This window comes from Ranitomeya imitator, chromosome 1 (genome assembly GCF_032444005.1).
Source record: "Ranitomeya imitator isolate aRanImi1 chromosome 1, aRanImi1.pri, whole genome shotgun sequence".
Taxonomy (NCBI): Eukaryota; Metazoa; Chordata; class Amphibia; order Anura; family Dendrobatidae; genus Ranitomeya; species Ranitomeya imitator.
The window spans coordinates 948,633,907-948,640,630 of NC_091282.1; positions in this window are offsets into that span (position 1 = coordinate 948,633,907).

Consider the following 6,724-nt stretch of genomic DNA (forward strand, 5'->3'; position numbering starts at 1 on the left):
ATACCGAATGGGAGACCGCAGCAGACACGGATCGAGATTCCCCCTGTGCAGCGGAGGAAACTCGACTCCTAACATTACCCCCCCCTCCTAGAGCCCCCCGCCTCCTTGAGCCTCACTACGCTCAAAAGCTGCGATAAGCAGCGGAGCCCGAATGTGCTCCACAGGCTCCCAGGTTCTATCCTCTGGGCCGTGACCCTTCCAGTCCACCAGATAAAATTTCTTGCCACTTACCACCTTGCACCCCACAATAGCATTCACCTCAAACTCATCCGTGGATGAACCCGATGTCCCAGCAGATGACTCTGAAAACCGGGACAAATGAACGGGCTTTAAGAGGGAAACGTGGAATGTATCGGTGATACCAAGGCGTGGAGGAATAGTCAAACGGTAGACCACAGGGTTGACCTGTTCCAGAACCTTAAACAGGCCAATGTAGCGAGGAGCAAACTTAGTGGACTCAACTCGCAGCCTGACGTTACGGGCGGAGAGCCACACTAAGTCGCCAGGAGCAAAGACCGGAGCGGGGCGCCGGTGTGTATCAGCCGAAACCCTCATTCTCTCCTTGGAGGCCCGGATGGCATCCTGTGTGCGGTCCCAGATGTCACGTGCCTCCACCGCCCAGTCTGCCACCCTAGAATCGGTGGATGACACGGGCATGGGCACAGGGACACGCGGTTGCTGGCCGTAATTAAGGAGAAAAGGAGTTTGACCAGTGGAATCGGCTACGGCGTTGTTCAGGGCAAATTCCGCCCAAGGTAGCAAAGATGCCCAGTCATCCTGCCTAGCAGAGACGAAATATCGCAAATATGTCACAAGAGTCTGGTTGGTTCTCTCCACCAACCCATTCGTCTCGGGATGGTATGCAGAGGAGAGGTTTAACTCTATGCTGAGTAAACGGCAGAGCTCTCTCCAAAACCGAGATGCGAACTGGGGACCCCGATCGCTGACAATCTTATCAGGCATACCATGCAAACGGAAAACGTGGTTAATGAACAACACCGCCAAGGCCCGTGCTGAGGGTAACCGAGGAAGCGGCACCAAATGCACCATCTTGGAGAAATGGTCGGTGACAACCCAAATAATGGAGCAGCCACGCGACTTGGGTAGACCCACCACAAAGTCCATCCCGACCATCTCCCAGGGCCTGTCTGCCACCGGTAGAGGGTAAAGCAACCCAGCAGGCCGTTGCCGAGGAGACCGATTCTGGGTGCAAGAAACGCACGCCTGAATATAGTCCTTGACATCTCGGGCCATATGCGGCCACCAGTATGTTCTCGCCAGAAGCTCAGATGTCCTCTTGGTCCCAAAATGCCCACCCACTCTGGAGGAGTGAGCCCAAGAGAGAACCTCCGGTCGCAAGTTAGCTGGTACGAAAGTCTTGCCCGGGGGCACAGACTCTAGCGAAACTGGAGCTACAGTTCTCAGGCTCTCAGAAGGGACAATAAGCCGAGGCTCCTCCTCCTCCTCCTCCGATGACACCACGGAGCGGGAGAGAGCGTCAGCACGAACGTTCTTCTCCCCGGAGAGGAAATGGAGAGTAAAATGGAACCGGGAGAAGAACAGGGACCATCTAGCCTGGCGAGAATTCAGCCGCTGGGCCGTTTGCAGATACACCAAGTTCTTGTGGTCAGTGAAGACTTGGAAGGGAAAGCGAGCTCCCTCCAAGAGATATTTCCACTCTGAAAAAGCCAACTTCATGGCCAGCAACTCCCTTTCCCCGATGGAATAATTCCTCTCCGCTGGTGTGAAGGTCTTGGAGAAGAAGAAGCAAGGATGCTTCCGACCTTGAGCATCTTTTTGGAAAAGGACTGCTCCAGCACCAACGGATGAGGCATCCACCTCCAAGATAAATGGTTTATCAACATCGGGGCGATGTAGGATGGGAGCGCTAGCGAAGTGTGACTTGATCGAGAGAAAGGCTTTGGAGACCTCCTCTGACCACAACTTGGGATTTGCTCCCTTCTTGGTGAGGGCAACCAAGGGAGCTACCAAAGTTGAGAAGTGTGGAATGAACTGGCGATAGTAATTAATGAACCCCATAAAGCGCTGCACCGCTTTAAGAGAATGGGGTTCCTGCCAGTCCATTACAGCCTGTAGCTTGGCAGGATCCATAGCCAAACCCTGGGCAGAGATAATATAACCAAGGAAAGGCAAGGACTCCTGCTCAAACACACACTTCTCCAACTTGGCGTAGAGGGAGTTTGCCCGTAAGAGGTCGAAGACTTTGCGAACATCTCTCCGATGGGAGTCAATATCTGGAGAGAAGATGAGAATATCATCCAGATAGACTACGACCGAGGTGGTGAGCATATCCCGGAAGATGTCGTTCACAAAGTCTTGGAAAACGGCTGGGGCATTACAGAGCCCGAAGGGCATCACCAGATATTTATAGTGCCCATCCCTGGTGTTAAAAGTCGTCTTCCATTCATCCCCCTCACGGATGCGAATCAGGTTGTAAGCACCCCGCAGATCTAACTTTGTAAATACCCTCGCTCCCCGTAGCCTATCAAACAGCTCAGATATCAGGGGTAGTGGGTACTTGTTCTTAACGGTGATGGCGTTAAGACCCCTGTAGTCTATGCATGGACGTAAGTCTCCAGTCTTCTTCTGTACAAAGAAGAACCCTGCCCCTGCCGGTGACACTGACTTCCTAATGAATCCTCTTGCCAGATTCTCCTGGATGTACTGGTACATTGCCTCCGTCTCCGGGAGAGATAACGGATAGACTCGACCCCGGGGAGGCTCAGCACCAGGCAAGAGGTCAATAGGACAGTCATAGGGGCGGTGAGGCGGAAGAGTCTCCGCAGCTCTTTTGGAGAACACGTCTGCATAGGGCCAATAGTGCTTGGGGAGAGAGGAAAGATCTGCGGGTACCTGTGTAGTAGCAACCTGAACGCACTCCCTCAGACATCTACCCTCGCAAGATTTACTCCAACCCAAAATTCTCCCACAGGACCACTCAATATGAGGAGAATGATAGCGAAGCCATGGTATCCCCAACAGGACCTCATCAATTCCCTCAGGAATGACTAATAGGGAGATTATCTCCTGATGTGATGGAGACACAGATAGCTTGAAAGGAATGGTTTGGTGGGTAATCTGTGAAGGTAGTGTTGACCCATTTACCACTCGAACGGTTACCGGCTTGGCGAGCATCAACAAGGGTATTGCGTGACGCTGGGCAAAAGCGGAAGACATAAAGTTACCCTCTGCCCCAGAATCCACGCATAGCTCGACCATAAGAGTGGATGGGCCTATGGTAATTGTCCCCTTGAAGGACAACTTTGAGGCAAACGTCGCCGTGTCTAGTGTACCTCCTCCAACTGCCACTAGACGCTGACGTTTCCCCGACCGCTGAAAACCCTTGGAGGCAAGGTGTCCTGACTGCTGGCAAACATGACGGACCTTATGTGCACGGGCAGACTGAGACTTGGATCCCGCTCGTGTCACCTCTAAGGCCTCATGTGACTCGGATGCCTGGACTGGAGATTCCAAAGGTTTGGCGAAGGTGGGAGCCAGCCGAAACCTCTGCCTACACTGGGCTCGCTCCAACCTCCGCTCGTTAAAACGGAGGTCAATACGAGTAGATACGGCTATGAGCTCCTCCAGTGTGGCGGGAATCTCCCTAGTGGCCAAAGCGTCCTTCACATCGTCAGCCAGCCCCCTCCAAAATACGGGAATGAGGGTTTTATCTGGTCATTTCAACTCAGACGCTAATGTCCGGAAGTGAACAGCAAAATGGCTGACCATGGTTGAACCCTGAGTCAAAGCCAGCAGTTGGAGCGCTGTATCATGGGTGACTTGAGGTCCTAAAAAGACCTGTTTCAGAGTGTCCAGAAACCTAGGAACACTCCGCACCACATGATCGTTGCGCTCCCACAGCGGCGTAGCCCACTCCAACGCTCTGTCCGACAGGAGAGAGATTATGAATCCCACCTTTGCCCGCTCAGTAGGGAAACGTGCAGCCAGAAGCTCGAGGTGTATACCACATTGGCTCACGAAACCCCTACAGGACTTACTGTCCCCAGAGTATCTCTCAGGCAAAGGAAGGTGAGATAGGGTCGGAACAGAGGTGGCAGTGGGTAAAGCTGCTGCAGCCACGCTAGCAGCCTGAACAGCTATTGCGGTAACATCCACCGCCGAGGTTGCACGCTCAAGAGACGCCAACCGGCCCTCCAGCAGCTGGATGTACCCCTGCAATCGCTGTTCATCCGCCATTACTTAGCCAGATCCTGGCGCTAGTATACTGTTAGGGTTGGCGGAACGCACCAAATATATTGTTTATTAAAAGGAATTAGTGCGTTCGCAACCCGGGATCCACCGTGCAGGAAAGTATCTGCTACTAAATAATGGCTCTATATGGCGGTATATACCAACTCTGTTAGCTTCACATAGTAACCGCGAGAGATGAGCTCTGTGCCCTGTTAGACTTTCACAGAGGCACAGGCCAACTACCCAGATGTGAGCAGTGTGTGGTCATGCATGCATACACAATCTCCTCGCCTGAGGAACCAGCATTCTAGGGGCTTATTTCAGCCGGGTCCCTGAACACTCTTATACACAATCTCCTCGCCGGAGGTGCCAGCATTCTAGGGGCTTATATCAGCCGGGTCCCTGAACACATACAAACACATGACCACATTGGCGCAAAGCATATAGCAAAAGACGATACTAGCGCATGGCCGTGCGGTCATGCGCAGTTTATATAGTTGCAGCACAGGAAGCTGCTAATGAAGTTTTTGCCCTTTCAGGACCTTCCAGAAGGACCAATGGAAAGTGATGCAGTACCTGAGCATGTTTTGCCCTTTCAGGACCTTCCAGAAGGACCAATGGAATGTACTGCAGCACCTGAGCATGTGACCGAACATGTGGCCCTCGACCTCCAATGGGAGACCCTGCCCTGGGCATGCTCAGTGTGAGTAAACAAGGACTTAGTCCCAGAGAGGCTCGCTCACCGCAGATCAGTGCAGGGTACCATAGGAAAGCCAGAAAAGGCAGTAGTGACCCTATGCACCAAATCAGCCCCAGCGAGACGCTGGGAGCGACGTCTCCGCTGAGCAGAGCCCACTGCGGCCGATACCGAATGGGAGACCGCAGCAGACACGGATCAAGATTCCCCCTGTGCAGCAGAGGAAACTTGACTCCTAACACACTCTCCTGCCGATGCCGCGTTACGTCCAGTATAGCTTGTTATGCTGAATAAAGGACACACTACATTTTCATGAAGACTGTGGGTGAGTGCTGCATTCTTTTCTTTCTCATTTCATGCTTTTGGATTATTTCTTAAATATGCACAGCACCTCCCTTCGTTCATGTGGAAACCTAGCTCGTCCTGCCTAACAGATCATAGTTGCTGAGTCTCCATTGGTGGTCAGCTTGTTTCAGTGCCGGTCACCTGTTGTTCTTTTTTGGAGAGGTGAATTCGTCAGTGGACATTTATAAGACTATCTCAGCACAGGAACATTTAATTTAACCCCTTCATGACCCAGCCTATTTTGACCTTAAAGACCTTGCCGTTTTTTGCAATTCTGACCAGTGTCCCTTTATTAGGTAATAACTCAGGAACGCTTCAACGGATCCTAGCGGTTCTGAGATTGTTTTTTTGTGACATATTGGGCTTCATATTAGTGGTAAATTTAGGTCAATAAATTCTGTGTTTATTTGTGATTAAAAAACGGAAATTTGGCGATAATTTTGAAAATTTCGCAATTTTCACATTTTGAATTTTTATTCTGTTAAACCAGAGAGTTATGTGACACAAAATAGTTAATAAATAACATTTCCCACACGTCTACTTTACATCAGCACAATTTTGGAAACAATTTTTTTTTTTGCTAGGAAGTTATACGGGTTAAAATTTGACTAGTGATTTCTCATTTTTACAACGAAATTTACAAAACCATTTTTTTTAGGGACCACCTCACATTTGAAGTCAGTTTGAGGGGTCTATATGGCTGAAAATACCCAAAAGTGACACCATTCTAAAAACAGCACCCCTTAAGGTGCACAAAACCACATTCCAGAAGTTTATTAACCCTTCAGGTGCTTCACAGCAGCAGAAGCAACATGGAAGGAAAAAATGAACATTTAACTTTTTAGTCACAAAAATTATTTTTCAGCAACAATTTTTTTATTTTCCCAATGGTAAAAGGAGAAACTGAACCATGAACGTTGTTGTCCAATTTGTCCTGAGTACGATGATACCTCATATGTGGGGGTAAACCACTGTTTGGGCGCACGGCAGGGCTTGGAAGGGAAGGAGCGCCATTTGACTTTTTGAATGAAAAATTGGCTGCACTCTGTATCGGACACCATGTCACATTTGGAGAGCCCCCGTGTGCCTAAAAATTGGAGCTCCCCACAAGTGACCCCATTTTGGAAACTAGACTCCCCAAGGAACTTATCTAGATGCATAGCGAGCACTTTAAACCCCCAGGTGCTTCACAAATTGATCCGTAAAAATGAAAAAGTACTTTTTTTCACAAAAAAATTCTTTTAGCCTCAATTTTTTCATTTTCACATGGGCAACAGGATAAAATGGATCCTAAAATTTTTGGGCAATTTCTCCTGAGTACATCGATACCTCACATGTGGGGGTAAACAAGTGTTTAGGCACATGGTAAGGCTCGGAAGGGAAGGAGTGCCATTTGACTTTTTGAATGAAAAATTATCTCCATCGTTAGCGGACACCATGTCGCGTTTGGAGAGATCATGTGTGCCTAAA